Source organism: Podarcis erhardii (assembly GCF_964252035.2).
Source record: "Podarcis erhardii genome assembly, chromosome: 7".
Taxonomy (NCBI): Eukaryota; Metazoa; Chordata; class Lepidosauria; order Squamata; family Lacertidae; genus Podarcis; species Podarcis erhardii.
This window is the reverse complement of record NC_138511.1, coordinates 15,037,935-15,052,916: the sequence shown is the minus strand read 5'-3', so window position 1 is coordinate 15,052,916 and position 14,982 is coordinate 15,037,935. Positions and strand designations below refer to the sequence as shown.

Below are 14,982 nucleotides of genomic sequence, written 5' to 3'. Positions count from 1 at the left end.
AGGTGTGTCCATGTGGTTCCATGAGCCACCACCCAAGGAGACCTATGCCACCAGACTCTGATGAGTGGTCTACAGACTCCGCAAGGGCTCAAGAGAACCCTGTGGAGTGATATCCACAGCCAGAAACCCAATTTCTGTGAAGGGTCAGGGGAAGGCACCCACCCATTATTAGTTGGCCAGGAGACACCACTCAGTGAGTAGGCTCCCCAGTCAGGGTCTACCCAGCTCTGCTATAAAACTCAGTCCATTTGCTCCAGGCTGAAACAACTTAGACGTCTGGCCATAGCAGCTAGAGTACTGTCCAAGGTCCTGAAACCCCTCTAAGGTGCCTTGTCTTGCCAACCAGGAAACTGCTCACCACATCTTGTTTGGATCACCGCCCTGCCTCATGACAACAGGATCCATAGCCCCTACAGGCTCCTGCCATAGGGAAATATGACAGATCATTACTGATAAATGTAGGAAGTGGGCAGAACAGACTTCTGGGTCGCCTGGTGCTAAAGTAACCCAGATTGGAAACCAACTGATTTTCATCCCTACTTACAGATCTACTCCCCTTTCAAGGGTGATGGAGAATTACCAGGTCACCAATCATGGCTTCTAGAAGAGCGAAATGACATTCTGCACTAGCATGACCCAAGATCCTCTTCCCGAAAATCTGGGTTCCTCAAGCTGTATAAATCATGCATTCTAGGGATATGGGAGAGATTTGATTCAGTTTGCATTTCCATCCAGGCCTACCTAAATCTCGCTTCCCGAAGCAATCTGGGAACTGAAACACAGCCCTCCTTTGAAATTTACACTTTTATGAGTTTTGCAGCCAAGTTGTGGGTACAAAATGTATATACTGGGGGTAAAGTCCCTCTTAAAATGCACACACAAACACACACACACACAAATGCAGTATATTAGGGGAACTTGCTTTGAAAAGAAATCTGAGTCAGGCAAATCTTCATTCAAAAATGTGTTCATAAGGAGAAATTCAGACTGGAACGACTTTTTAAAAAATGGCAAACTGATGTGGAGAACTGAACAGATTGGAAAAAATGGGAAACCAAATGTGATGGATCCGCTCATCCTTAATGCATTCTAATGAACTGGCAACAATTCATGGTGCATAATTTCACCCCAACCATCCATCCGCTGTTTCTGGTAATTGTGCAAAGGACACAGGGGCAGTTGTGGCATATTGCCACTCCACCTGAAATTGAGAGTTTGCTACACACTTTCAAGAACCAACGTCCACCATTCTTAAAGAACAGAAGTGTGGTCTTCCTTTTTAAAAAAAATACACACTTCAGGAAACTGAATGCTGGGCTGAGTACTATCTTCTGTGCATCCATATACAGTGGTGCCCCGCAAGACGAATGCCTCGCAAGCCGAAAAACCCGCTAGATGAAAGGGTTTTCCGTTTTTCGAGGTGCTTTGCAAGACGAATTTCCCTATGGTCTTGCTTCGCAAGACGAAAACGTCTTGTGAGTCTTGCGAGTCTTTTTCGCTTTCCCCCCCCCCTTTTTCTAAGCCGCTAATAGCCGCTTAGCCACTAAGCCACTTAGCCGCTAAGCTGCTAATAGCCGCTAAGCCACTAATAGCGCTAAGCCGCTAATAGGGATGCTTCGCAAGACGAAAAAACCGCAAGACGAAGAGACTCGCGGAACGGATTAATTTCGTCTTGCGAGGCACCACTGTATTAGTGAAAAATAACAGGCAAAAAAATCATTATATTAAGGGCAATTGCTTTGCAAAAAATGTGCATACGAGACAAAATTGTGTAGCATGAAAGTGTATATCAAGAGAAATTCACGCTGAATTGCAGACATTTTTTTAAAAAAAATGATGTGGAAGTATGGGGGAACTTAACTTAGGATGACAAAGAATGACAAATGCAGAGCATGGTAATTGATAGGTTTGCCCCTCTGTATATCAAAGCAGCAAAGGGGTCAGTAACTGGACTCCCATGGGCCAAATCTGCCTCCATCTCAGTTAATAGCTATGGAGCAGGACCATAGGTCCATTGCTGACCTGATCCAAGGAAGTTCCTGTGTTCTTTTTCCTCTTTGTGGATAGGGAAGGATGGGATGATGTATTCTGACTCTCTCTTAGACCAAGGATGGAGAACCTCTTAATCATCATCAACCTCATCATATTTATTTAGATCCACATTTTCCCCAGACTGGGACTCAAGGCAGCTTACACAAATTAAAACAACATGGGCTGAATAATATAGAGCTGTAGAGTTGAAAGTGACCCTAAGGACCCCAGCGCCTGCAATGCAGGAATCTCAAGATCATCCATGACAGATGGCCATCCAGCCTTTGCTTAGAAACCTCCAAGGAAGGAGAGTCCACCACCTCTTTCAGGAGCCCGCTCTGCTGTCAAAACAGCTCTTTCAGAAAGTTCATCCTGATGTTTAGTTGGAATCTCCTTTCTCGTAACTTGAAGCCATTGGTTCGGATCCTGCCCTCCAGAGCAAGAGAAAACAAGCTTGCTTCATCCTCCTCCTTGAGATATTTGAGAGGAGATATGATAGTCATCTCCTCTTTCCCAGGCTAAACATACCCAACTCCCTCAACCATTCCTCATAAGGCTTGGTTTCCAGATCCTTGATCATCTTGGTTGCCTTCCTCTGCACATGTTCCAGCTTGATATCCTTCCTTAAATTGTTGTGCCTGGAACTGGACACAGTACTTCAGGTATGCATAAAATGCAGAACGCTGAAAATATATAACATGTCACTGTTAAAAGGTAATTAAACTATAATAGAATTAAAACAATATTAAAAACAAACCTATTAAAATGAAGATATCCCCCTCCAGATGTTGCTGGACTCAGCTTCCCAGACCATTGGATATCAGGATATCAGGACAAAGGGAATGAGGAGGTGGAAGGGGATCCAAAACAGTTTTATTAACAAATAAACAGCAGGCATGCAAAGCATAAAATAAAACATACCCGACAGGGGCTACCCAATCTCCCCTTCAGCTGCCCAGAGCCTCAGGCAGAGCAGCAGGAGAAAGCCACTTCCGGCCTGCCCAGGAGGTGGGGTTGCGGGCTTCACGCCCACCCCCACGTGAGCGAGGGCTGGTTTCAGCCCCCGCGAGAACAGGGGAATCCCGGCCGGGTCTGCCCTATTTAGGGCCGGCGCAGTGGGGGCTCGCCCTCTTTTCTCCAGCTAGCCCTCACGTTTTCCCACCCTCCCTCCTTTTAGGTATGCTTTAGGTAGGTCTTTGACTTTGCTATGGACTTCGGTCTGTCGCCGCAAGGGGCATGGTAGGAATTTTTCCCAATTGGCAATTTGTAGCCTTTTGGTTTTTCGCCTACCTCGTAGCAACTCGTCACAACTTTTCGGCATTGGCGGTAGGCATTGGTAAGAAGGGGTTAAGAGGATGTGGGGGGGAGAGGAACGCCATCACCTCCCCCCAGTGAGCGAAGGGTGGTCCGTTAAAGGACTCCGGGGGGCGTGGCCCTGTCCGAAGCCTATGGAGGTGTGGGCCAAAGGCACGTCCCAGAGCGGTGACCCGGGGGAGCTCCTAGTCGACGTGCCTTGGCAGGAGACTCCCCTGATAAAGTGTTAACCCTTCCCCGTGTCTCCAGCAAATGGGCTGGAGCCGGATAGTCGATAGGACCAATGCCTAAGCCAATGCCTCTCATTCCTGAATTCAATAAAGTTGTGGCCTAATTCGCCCAATTAACCTTAATTATGGTGTCTCGTGTCTTTATTTATCCTGGTGGGGGGCGGGAACTCGCCACGCAAAGACCCCGACCGTCAGTCTCCCAGCATCAGGTCCCTTGATCTGGGCAGAAGCTTACCGGGCCCCTTCCACTTATGGCTTTTATAGCCTGCCTTGATGTAATCAAATGCACCTGCCATTACTCATGATTAGCCCAGGACCCTGAGATGGAATTACCATATTTTTCACTCTATAGGACACACCCGACCATAGGACGCACCTTGTTTTAGAGGGGGAGAACAAGACAAAAAAAATCTCCCCCTCTCTGCTCAGCGCCCCTTCCATTTCTCCTCCCGCTTCGCTGAAGGGGTGCTGCGCAGCTCTCCCTCTCTGCTGAAGCCAGGAGAGTCTTGCTCTCCCGGCTTCAGCGAAAGGAACCCGAAGCCTTTGGAGCGCAGCGCGAGTTCCCGCTGCGCTCCAAAGGCTTCAGGCGGATATCCCTGAAGCCTGGAGAGCGAGAGGGGTCAGTGCGCACCAACCCCTCTCGCTCTCCAGTCATCAGCAAAAGCAATGCGAAGCCTCCGGAGTGCACAGGGAGCTCTCCCTCTGTCCTTCGGAGGCTTCGCGTTGCTATTGCTGAAGCCAAGGAGCCTGCATTCACTTCATAGGACGCACACACATTTCCCCTTGATTTTTGGAGGGGGGAAAGTGTGTCCTATAGAGTGGAAAATACGGTAATACAGAGCGGCTGAGAGTCTCCCACTACCTGCAGCCAGGCATCCAGCCGGCACTTGCAACACAGAAGAACCCAAGAAACTCCCGGCAGGTGTGCGAAACACAAGAATCCAGCAGACCTCAAACTGAGGATGTTAAAGGGAAAGGGACATGCCACCTAACTCCTTGAAATACAATTGTCTTCTGCATTTCCACGACACGTGGCTGGTGAGAAGCAGAGCCCAGCAGTATCAGATGGCCACATTCCCTACCTTGGCACACAAATCACCCTGTGATTTCTGCATTGCAGGGGGTTGGTCTAGATGACCCTCGGGACCCCCCTTCCAAATCTACAATTCTATGAATCTAAGATTCTCTCTTGGGGGAGGCCCGTAGCTCAGTGGTGGAGCATCTGCTTTGCATGCAAATGGCCCCAGCTTCGACTGCCAGGAACCTGGCTAGCAAAAGACTGAAACCCTGGAGAGCTTCTGCCAGCCTGTGCAGACACTACTGAGTTAGATGGGCCAATGGCCCGACTCAGTGGAAGGCAGCTCCCTCAGTTCCTGTGTCTAGTTAACACAGGATAGGACAGCTTCATTTTTAACTATTTTCAGAGGAAGCTTCTGGGCTGCCAATTCCAGCTTGGAATACTTTAGCATTAAAGCATTCCGTGATCAATTTTCTATCCGTATCGGCATAAAGCAGTCTATTACCGTAGGCTGTGGGCCTGCATAAAATAAGGACATTTGGGGCGTAATAAGAAGGAATATAAGGCAGGGCATTGCAGAGGTGTGTGGGGTGGGGAGAGAAAATTAGCTGAGGATATGATTAGAAAAATCCTATGCTTGGAAGAAAGAGGGGGGACAGAACACCTTACCTCATTTAGGCTAGGTGAGACAGCAAAACCTGGAATACTGCTATCGAAGGGTCAGTTCTTGGTTAATTATAATATTTTTACCGCCGGAAAGAGACACCATTTGAGTTGTTTTGCTATGCCATCAAATAATAGCAGGCTGCCTGTTCCTTTTTAAAAAAAATGAACAGAACAAGAACGTTAAAAGAGCGGCCTGTAGGATTGAGCACAACTATCCAGGTCCATGGGACACAGATGGCGCTGTAGGTTAAACCACAGTGCCTAGGACTTGCTGATCAGAAGGTCGGCGGTTCGAATCCGCGCGACGGGGTGAGCTCCCGTTGCTCGGTCCCTGCTCCTGCCAGCCTAGCAGTTTGAAAGCACGTCAAAGTGCTGGCGGGAAGGTAAACAGTGTTTCTGTGCACTGCTCTGGTTCGCCAGAAGCGGCTTAGTCATGCTGGCCACATGACCCAGAAGCTGTACGCTGGCTCCCTTGGCCAATAAAGTGAGATGAGCATCGCAACCCCAGAGTCAGCCATGACTGGACCTAATGGTCAGGGGTCCCTTTACCTTTACCTTTACCCAGGTCCACACTAAATAATCACAGGAGAGACACTGGTTTGAAAGGGAAGGCAAGCCTGCCCAAGACATAAGAAGACCTTTGCTGGAGTAGGCCTGTCGCCCATCTAATCCATTATCCTGTTCTCACAGTGGGCAACCCAGATGCCCCAATGGAAACCCAAAAGCAAGATCCAACCACAAAAATACTCTCCTGTGGTTTCCAGCAGCTGCTATTCAGAAGTGGCGCTGTGGCCTAAACCACTGAGCCTCTTGGGCTTGCTGATCAGAAGGTATGTGGTTTGAATCCCCACGACAGGGTGAGCTCCCGTTGCTCTGTCCCAGCTCCTGCCAACCTAGCAGTTCGAAAGCACACCAGTGCAAGTAGATAAATAGGTATCGCTGCAGCAGGAAGGTAAACGGTGTTTCCCTGCGCTCTGGTTTCCGTCACGGTGTCCTGTTGCGCCAGAAGCGGTCTAGTCCTGCTGGCCACATGACCCGGAAAGCTGTCTGTGGACAAATGCTGGCTCCCTTGGCCTGAATGCAAAATGAGCACTGCACCCCATAGTCGCCTTTGACTGGACTTAACCGTTCAGGGGTCCTTTACCTTTTACCTTATTCAGAAGTATTTCTGGATGTAGAGCATAGCCATTGTGGCTACTAGCTCATGCTCTCCAACACTGCTCCAATGAAAATAGGAATAGCTTATTCCATCATCATCACTTTATTATTTGTGCCCCACCCATCTTTATGTGTTTGTGTGTATACACACACACACAAACATTTTTATTGGGTTTTTTAACATATCATTTCCAACAATCAAATAACATAACTTCTTATCTTATACAATCTTTTAAACTTCCGTCAACACCTCTGATGATTTTTCGTTCTTTATCACTTATTCTGCATTTCTTAATTTCTCTATTACTCTTAATTATCATTAACTAACAATTCTTCTCATAGTCTTTCTTGCAATATTTCAAGCAGTCCTTCCTTACAAAACTTATTGCAATCCTACTAGCATCATCTGTTCATTACCATTACTTTTCAAATAATTCATATATTTCCTCCAGTTTTCTAAGAATTTCTGGTCCCGCTGGTTTCGAATTCTTCCTGTTTATTTATCTAATTCTGCATAGTCCATCAATTTCGTCTGCCATTCTTCTTTCGTCGGTGCCCCACCAATCTGATTAGGTTGCCGCAGCCACTCTGGGTGGCTTCCAACATGGATTAAAACATAATAAAACTTCAAATAATTTTTTTAAAAAACTTCCCCATACAGGGCTGCCTTCAGGTGTCTTCTAAAGGTTGTCTTGTTACTTATCTCCTTGGCTCGGGGGTCACATAGCTCTATTACCTCTACAATGAAAATAGGGATCAAATCAGAAACTGGTACGCCTTCTGTAAATCCGGGACTGTCCCTGGGAAATAGGGACATTTGCAGGGTCTGGTAGCTTTCATCTGCTCCATTAATTTGTCCAATCCACTTTTGAAGTCATCCAAGCCATCATTCTCTACTGTGGCAGAGAGTTCCACAGTTTAACCGCGCTGCTTGAAGGAAGAGTTTGTTTTATCTGTCCTGATTCGTCAGGGCGGCTCAAGGTCCTAACCGGGCTCAGGGCGGCTAACACCAATAAAATCACAGTAAAAACATAATGGGGGGGGACCAATTTAAAATACGGGTTAAAATGCAATTTAAAATGCAGCCTCATTTTAAAAGTAGCCAATAAATCAAGACCGAAAGGGGAAGGAAACATAAGGGTCAGACTGAATCCAAACCAAACAGCTCTGTCTTGCAGGCCCTGCAGAAAGATGTCAAGTCCCGCAGGGCCCTAGTCTCTTGTGACAGAGTGTTCCACCAAGTCAGGGCCAGTACTGAAAAGGCCCTGGCCCTAGTTGAGACCAATCTAACCACCTTGCGACCTGGGACCTCCAAAATGTTTCATTTGTGGACCTTAAGGTCCTCCACAGGGCATACCAGAAGAGGCAGTCCTGTAGGTACTTGGGTCCTAGGGCTTTAAAGGTCAAAACCAGCACCTTAAACCTGACCTGTACTCCACCGGGATCCAGTGCAGTTGGTAAAGCACTGGATGAATGTGATCCCACAGCAGGGACCCCGTAAGGAGCCTCGCTGCGGCATTCTGCATCCGCTGGAGTTTCTGGGTCAGCTTCAAGGGCAGCCCCACGTAGAGCGAGTTGCCTCATGCCTGCTTTTTCTCTAAACACCAAAGTCCCAAAGACGAAAGAAGATTATGCCCCAACCAAGGAGGAGTGGCAAACTAAATTAATGGACTGTGCCAAAATGGCAAAACTTACTGGAACAGTAAGTAACCAAGAAGAAACAAATGTTATCAAAGAATGGGGGGAAATTATAGAGTGTTTGAAAAGTTTTTGTACACAATTAAGCTCATTAGCAGGACTAACGTAAAACAAGCAGTTAAGCACAATGTTAAGGGGAAATTAGGGAGTAAGAAAAAAAATGGAATACAGTGGTACCTCAGGTTAAGTACTTAATTCATTCTGGAGGTCCGTTCTTAACCTGAACCTGTTCTTAACCTGAAGCACCACTTTAGCTAATGGGGCTTCCTGCTGCCGCCGCACCGCCGGAGCACGATTTCTGTACTCATCCTGAAGCAAAGTTCTTAACCCGAGGTACTATTTCTGGGTTAGTGGAGTCTGTAACCTGAAGCGTATGTAACCTGAAGCGTATGTAACCCGAGGTACCACTGTATTGTAGGAGATGCAGTATTAAAAAACAAAATTGCAAGAAACCACAAGAGGGGAGGAGGGAAGTCAAAATACATAGTTTTACTGTGAAGTTATTAGGTTTGTATGTTTGTAAAAAAAATCGGGGGGAAAATTGGGGGGGGAATTATATATTTAAAAAAAAATCCAAACACTGCAAGTTTTCTTCATACAAGGTGGTGCTCTTATCGCTTTGGCCACTTTGGGTTGCCCTATTCTGAACTGTTTCTAACTGCAATATGCTTTTTGAGGTGAGGCTACAGGAACTGTAAACAGTGAATGTCATATAGGACATCAGGGTTGTGGGACATGAAAAGTCAAGGTGTGCAGGTCCCGTCAATGGATCAGCTCATCTAAATCCATGTGCCTCTGGCCATGTGGTTTCATTATAAAAACTGCAATTACACATGGTGCTAAATAAATTATCCCAGGTATTGGGAAACCTCAAACAGTTTTTGTTGCTTATCATAGAATTGTAGAGTTGGAAGGGGCCGCGAGGGTCATCCAGTCCAACCCCCTGCAATGCAGGAATCTTTCGCCCAGTGCGGAACTTGAACCCACAACCCTGAGATTCCTTCTAGCACATTTGTTTTGTTTAAAAGGATAGGTTTTTGTATATCATCTTTTGTAGGTTGTTCTCCCTGTAAATTACTTCGGGGCTCTTTCTAGGAGTGTAATAATAATAATGATGATGATAATAATAATAATAATTTATTATTTATACCCTGCCCATCTGGCTGGGTTTCCCCAGCCACTCTGGGCGGCTTCCAACAGAATATTAAAATACAATAATCTATTCAACATTAAAAGCTTCCCTAAACAGGGCTGCCTTCAGACGTCTTCTAAAAGTCTGGTAGTTGTTGTTCTCTTTGACATCTGATGGGAGGGCGTTCCACAGGGCGGGTGCCACTACTGAGAAGGCCCTCTGCCTGGTTCCCTGTAATTTGGCTTGTTGCAGTGAGGGAACCGCCAGAAGGCCCTCGGCACTGGACCTCAGTGTCGGGGCAGAATGATGGGGGGTGAAGATGCTCCTTCAGGTATACTGGGCCGAGACTGTTCAGGGCTTTCAAGGTCAGCACCAACACTTTGAATTGTGCTCGGAAACGTACTGGGAGCCAGTGTGCAAAGCAATGGATCTGCGAATGATATCATAGCACGGGATGATGGCAGCAGAGAGATGTCTCCTCCCATACCAAAGCTTGCCGACTTTTTAAAAGCAAGGCTGCTCAGTCGATTAATCTGAAGGTAAGGACAGGAGGCTGCCCTCATTTTCAAATATCTTCTTGGGCTTACGTGCTAGTGGGGCTGGCTATGCATGCAGAAGGTTTCAGGTTCGATGCTGAACATCTCTAGGTAGGACTACCTGAACTCCTGGAAAACCACTGCTAGCCAGAGTGGAAAATTCTGAGCCCGGTGGACAAACAATCAGACAAAGGCAGCTTCTTCCTGAAACCAATCCTGCTTTCTTTTAAGAGGAAAGGGCCATCGTGCTGTAGCAGAGGATCGGCTTTGGATGGAGAAGACCCCCATCTCTCCAGGTATAGCCGGAATTGTCCCCTGCCTGAAACCCTGGAGATTCGCTGCTAGTCAGTGCGTCACAGAAGGGTCATCTAGTCCAACCCCCTGCAATGCAGTGTGTAGACAATACGAATCTAGACAGACCAACTCCCCCATCCCTATGTTAAAAGGGCACAGGAGCAAAAGAGGGTTCTCCCCCGCAAGTCAGTTGACAACCCTTCTGCAAAAGGGAGCTGGGATTTCGCCCGTCCATTTGGGTCTCCTTCCCTCTGCTAGTCGGTTCTACTCCTATAGCACAACGAATCTAATTGGCTTTATTTTCCCTGTAACAAGATTTTACAAGCGAGGGGGTGATGGAAGAGAAGGACTTATTGTACGGCCCTCCCCCTAATTCAGTTTCCGATTGTCTTGAAAATGTATCCCAACTAATTACTTGCATTAGGAGATACGGGTTTATTTCAACCAGGAAATAACTGAGAGGAGGAGGAGGTGGTGTTTTGTGGGGGGGGGGTGACTGGGGAGAGGAGAAGGGGGGGGAGAGAGAAAGAGAGAGAAAGGGGGGAAGGAGGAGGCTCAGAACGACAGCCACAAGAAAACTCTTCTCATTTCCCCAAGACGCCCACAAAGCTTTTATGAATATAACTGGATTTGCAACAAGCATTCCAGCCTCGTGGAAAGAGGCACTCAGACAAGGAGACAATTTTACTAGATAATAGACTATCACGCAGGATACAATTTAAATTAAAAAATGCAATTTTCACCTTGAAATGAACAAATGATTACAATTTCTATACAAATTAAGGCATTCACTCTTTCTTTCAGTAGTGGCATCAGTCCATGAAATATGACATAATTGCCATGAAATACATTTTCAAATATTTTGGTTTTCTCTGTGTGCACACGGCAGTGTGTGAGTGTGCGTCTGCTGTGCATGGGGTTTTTTTTTTTTTCCTTCCTTTTTTTAGGGAGAAAAAACAGAAATAAAGAAAAAAGAAAACACGGTTCTGATGTGTGTGTATGTGTATGAGTGTGTGCCTGTGTGTGTGTGTGTGTGTGTGAGAGAGAGAGAGAGAGAGAGAGAGAGAGAGAGAGAGAGAGAAATAGAGAGACCCCACTTTCTGGGGTGGGGTGGAGGGGGACACATTAAAAAGAAAACTACCCGAAGATTGAGCTTTTTTTATTATTATTCCTCTTGCCATCCCATCGCTCCCCTCCCTCCAACTTGCAAGATAAAATTGAAAAAAAAAATGTATCAGACCGATAAAAAGAGTCTTGCAATGGAGGCTCGTAATGCCTCCAGATTTATCTAATCTAAATTGCCACGCTTATCTGCAAAAATCACATCTGTTGGTTATCTACCAGCTCCGCAGATCTGCCTCTTCATCCCCTCCCTCCCCTTCGCCTTCAAATGATTATTTTTCCCCCTTATTCCTCAGTCTTTTATTTTTAATTATTTTTCCATTATGTCCTCTTTTTTTCATATAAAGCTGGAGTTTACAAGGGCTAATCGGGGAGATTATTAGGCGAGAATCAGAAAGGCAAAGAAACTAACCCCCTCCCCTCAACCCGGTTTAAAGAAAGAATGAAAAAGAAAAAAAATGCATTATCTGATGAGGGGGACAGGAGGAAAACAGCAGAGAGAGAGAGAGAGAGATTGGGCAGCCATCTTGAGCGGCCATCTTGATGGCAAAAGAACAGCAATGGGGTGGTTTGCTTGTGTAGGGGGGAAAAGTCTCTTCGAGCTTCTTGAAGCAGCTGCCAGGATCCTGGACCGAAACGCGCAATGCCTAGAGGATTGCCAACTTTATCCCGGGCTCCTACTGCTGTTCCTTTAGTGGTGTTAACAGAGAAATCTGAGGACTCCCTTGGGCAAAAAACAAGGGAATACCAGAGCAAAACAGCAGCCAATAGGCTTGGTCTTTATTGAAGACTCTCGCATCAGGACTCCCACCTCCCACAAGGTGGAACAAGGTGGAAGACCTGAACAAAAGAAGACCCCAACTTTTATTAGCTACTACACCCCTAAGACTACATCATAACTACATCATGACTACATCATTGACACATCACAAAGAGGAGGGGTTGAGGGAGGAGTTGTGGTGGTAACCTGAGTGTCTTCTCACCTGTCCGGTTCCTCCTTTCCCCCTCCCCATGATTACATTCCTGAGGACAAAGAGGAATTCACTGTTTCCTGCCCCCAGAGGGAAGGGCTGGTCACTGTCCTTTGTTTCAGTCCTTACTGAATCCACTTCCATATGTGGGTCCTTTGCGAGTGTAATGATCTTCTGTCTAGGACCATCAAGGTTGGCATGCCAACTGGGTAGGGCTCACTGCGGGCTTGGGGGATTATGGTTGCCTTGTGTCAAGTCTCCCCCCCCCTTGATAGTCCTTCCTTCATGGTGTAAAATAAAAGTGGAATGGTACAGATCCGATGTATGGCTGATTTTCTATGAATTTATAACAGAAGCGTCGCGTGTGAGTGTGTTGTGTTTATACAAACTGAATGATTGGGCGGGTCCTGCAACAGTGGCAACTTGATCTGTTAATGTTTATTGCGCACGATGTTCACCTCAGTGCTGTGAGGCACTCCAGCCTGGCTGGTTTTGAGAAGCTGAGCTGCCAAGAAAAACATAGGGTGGCGCTGGTGGGAGGGGTTCTCAGCCAGTTGCAACCCCAGGCACAATTCCCTCGCACCCACAGCCAGAATCCTGAGCCCAAGCAATGTAGAAGAACACCAGCGGCCATTCGGTTATTGATGTTTCTTGGTCTACAGCATTGCACCGTTCCCCATTTAACCCAATGTCCTCTGCGTGGCTCACAGGTGAAAGCTAAAAACCATGAAGAGCTCAGATGTAAAATCTGAAAATGGTTAAAGTGATGCAAGACTAAAATTTGTTGTTGTTAGTCCTTTAGTCGTGTCCGCCTCTTCGTGACCCCATGGACCAGAGCACGCCAGGCACTCCTGTCTTCCACTGCCTCCCGCAGTTTGGTCAACTCATGCTGGTAGCTTCGAGAACACTGTCCAGCCATCTCGTCCTCTGCCGTCCCCTTCTCCTTGTGCCCTCCATCTTTCCCAACATCAGGGTCTTTTCCAGGGAGTCTTCTCTTCTCATGAGGTGGCCAAAATATTGGAGCCTCATCTTCAGGATCTGTCCTTCCAGTGAGCACTCAGGGCTGATTTCCTTAAGAATGGATAGGTTTGATCTTCTTGCAGTCCATGGGACTCTCAAGAGTCTCCTCCAGCACCATAATTCAATAGCATCAATTCTTTGGCGATCAGCCTTCTTGATGGTCCAGCTCTCACTTCCATATATCACTAAAGACTAAAATGGGGAACTGGAAATGGCAGTAGGGAAAAGAACTAGATGAGACTGGTGTCAGACTAGGAGATGGGAGGATAGGGTTCAAATCCTCACTAGGTCATGAAGCTCACTGAAGTCATAGCCTCCAACACTCCTCAGATGAAAATAGGGACATTTCTCACACATGCACACGCACACACAGACCCAAGTTCCCCACACTGTCCGAGAGACATACTATAGCATCCGACCAAGCACTAAACCGAACAGAGCTAGCATTGATCCTGTTTTGCTAGCGAGTCTCATACAATGAGACCTACATTGACTCCCAGTATGTTTCCAAGCACAATTCAAAGTGTTGGTGCTGACCTTGAAAGCCCCAAATGACCTTGGCCCAGTATATCTGAAGGAGCATCTCCACCCCCATTGTTCAGCCCGGACACTGACGTCCAGCGCCGAGGGCCTTCTGGTGGTTCCCTCACTGCGAGAAGCCAAGTTACAGGGAACCAGGCAGAGGGCCTTCTTGGTGGTGGCACACGCCCTGTGGAACGCCCTCCCACCAGATGTCAAAGAGAACAACAACTACCAGACTTTTAGAAGACATCTGAAGGCAGCCCTGTCTAGGGAAGCTTTTAATGTTTGATGCATTACTGTATTTTAATATTTTGTTGGAAGACACCCAGAGTGGCTGGGGAGGCCCAGCCAGATTGGCGGGATATAAATAATAAATTATTATTATTATTATTATTATTATTATTATTATTATTATTATTATTATTCAGGGGCTTCCTCCAATTTTGCACGCATTTATACAAACAACTTCTGCCTGCAAAAGTCTCCTGCAGACCCCATCTCTACCTCTTTTGTTTTGGTTTGTTTCAGGATTTCATTGAATAAGTAATAAGGGAAAGTTCGCATTCGTCTCTTCCACAAGTCTCTCGAGAAACTTGGGATAAGTAACATCTAACTGGTTGGGAAATAATTCTGAATGTAATACAGAGACTTTGATTCTTGGTACTCCTTGAACCCCTTACGGTTTCAATCATAAGTTTATTTTTCTGTATATATCTTGCAATTCATGTGCCCCACACCTCTCATTCTCTCGTTTCTTATTATGGTCTTCGCACTGACCTGTTCATATCTCTTTGCAAATATCTGGATAAACAGGTTTATCATTTCTTCTTGTGACTGCAACATCCCTTGCCAATTTTGGTTGAGTCCAGCTGGGTTTTTACCTGTTTCTCTCATGAAGGTCTATTTTGTTATTTGGGTTATAGGGATAAAATTCAGTAAGAATACATTATGGGGGGGGCAGGGACCTGAGGCCTTTAACTGTTATTCCACCTCCTCTTTGAAGCCCCCAGCCCCTTAAATGTTAGGCAGGCTCTGTCTCTGTTGTCTTCCCAGTACCTGTGGAAAACCTTCATTTTCCAATGAGGCTTTTAAGTGGATATCTTTTTCCCCATCTGCACCTATACTGGCACTTTTGAACCTGTACAGGGAAGCGGAATGGGATCTGAAAAATCAAGAACTTGCTTCTCGTCTCTTAACAGAAACCCAGGGCTGTATTGCCAAATTCTGGAAGACACTAGAGTTTGGCAAATTGTCCTCCTTGAAAAGATCT

At 46.4% G+C, this 14,982-nt stretch overlaps 1 protein-coding gene across 1 annotated transcript in view; it reads left to right on the top strand.

The window, feature by feature from the left end:
* Window positions 1-14,982, top strand: part of PAX7 (paired box 7) — a 266,012-nt gene that overhangs the window by 177,882 nt on the left and 73,148 nt on the right. The window lies entirely within an intron of this gene.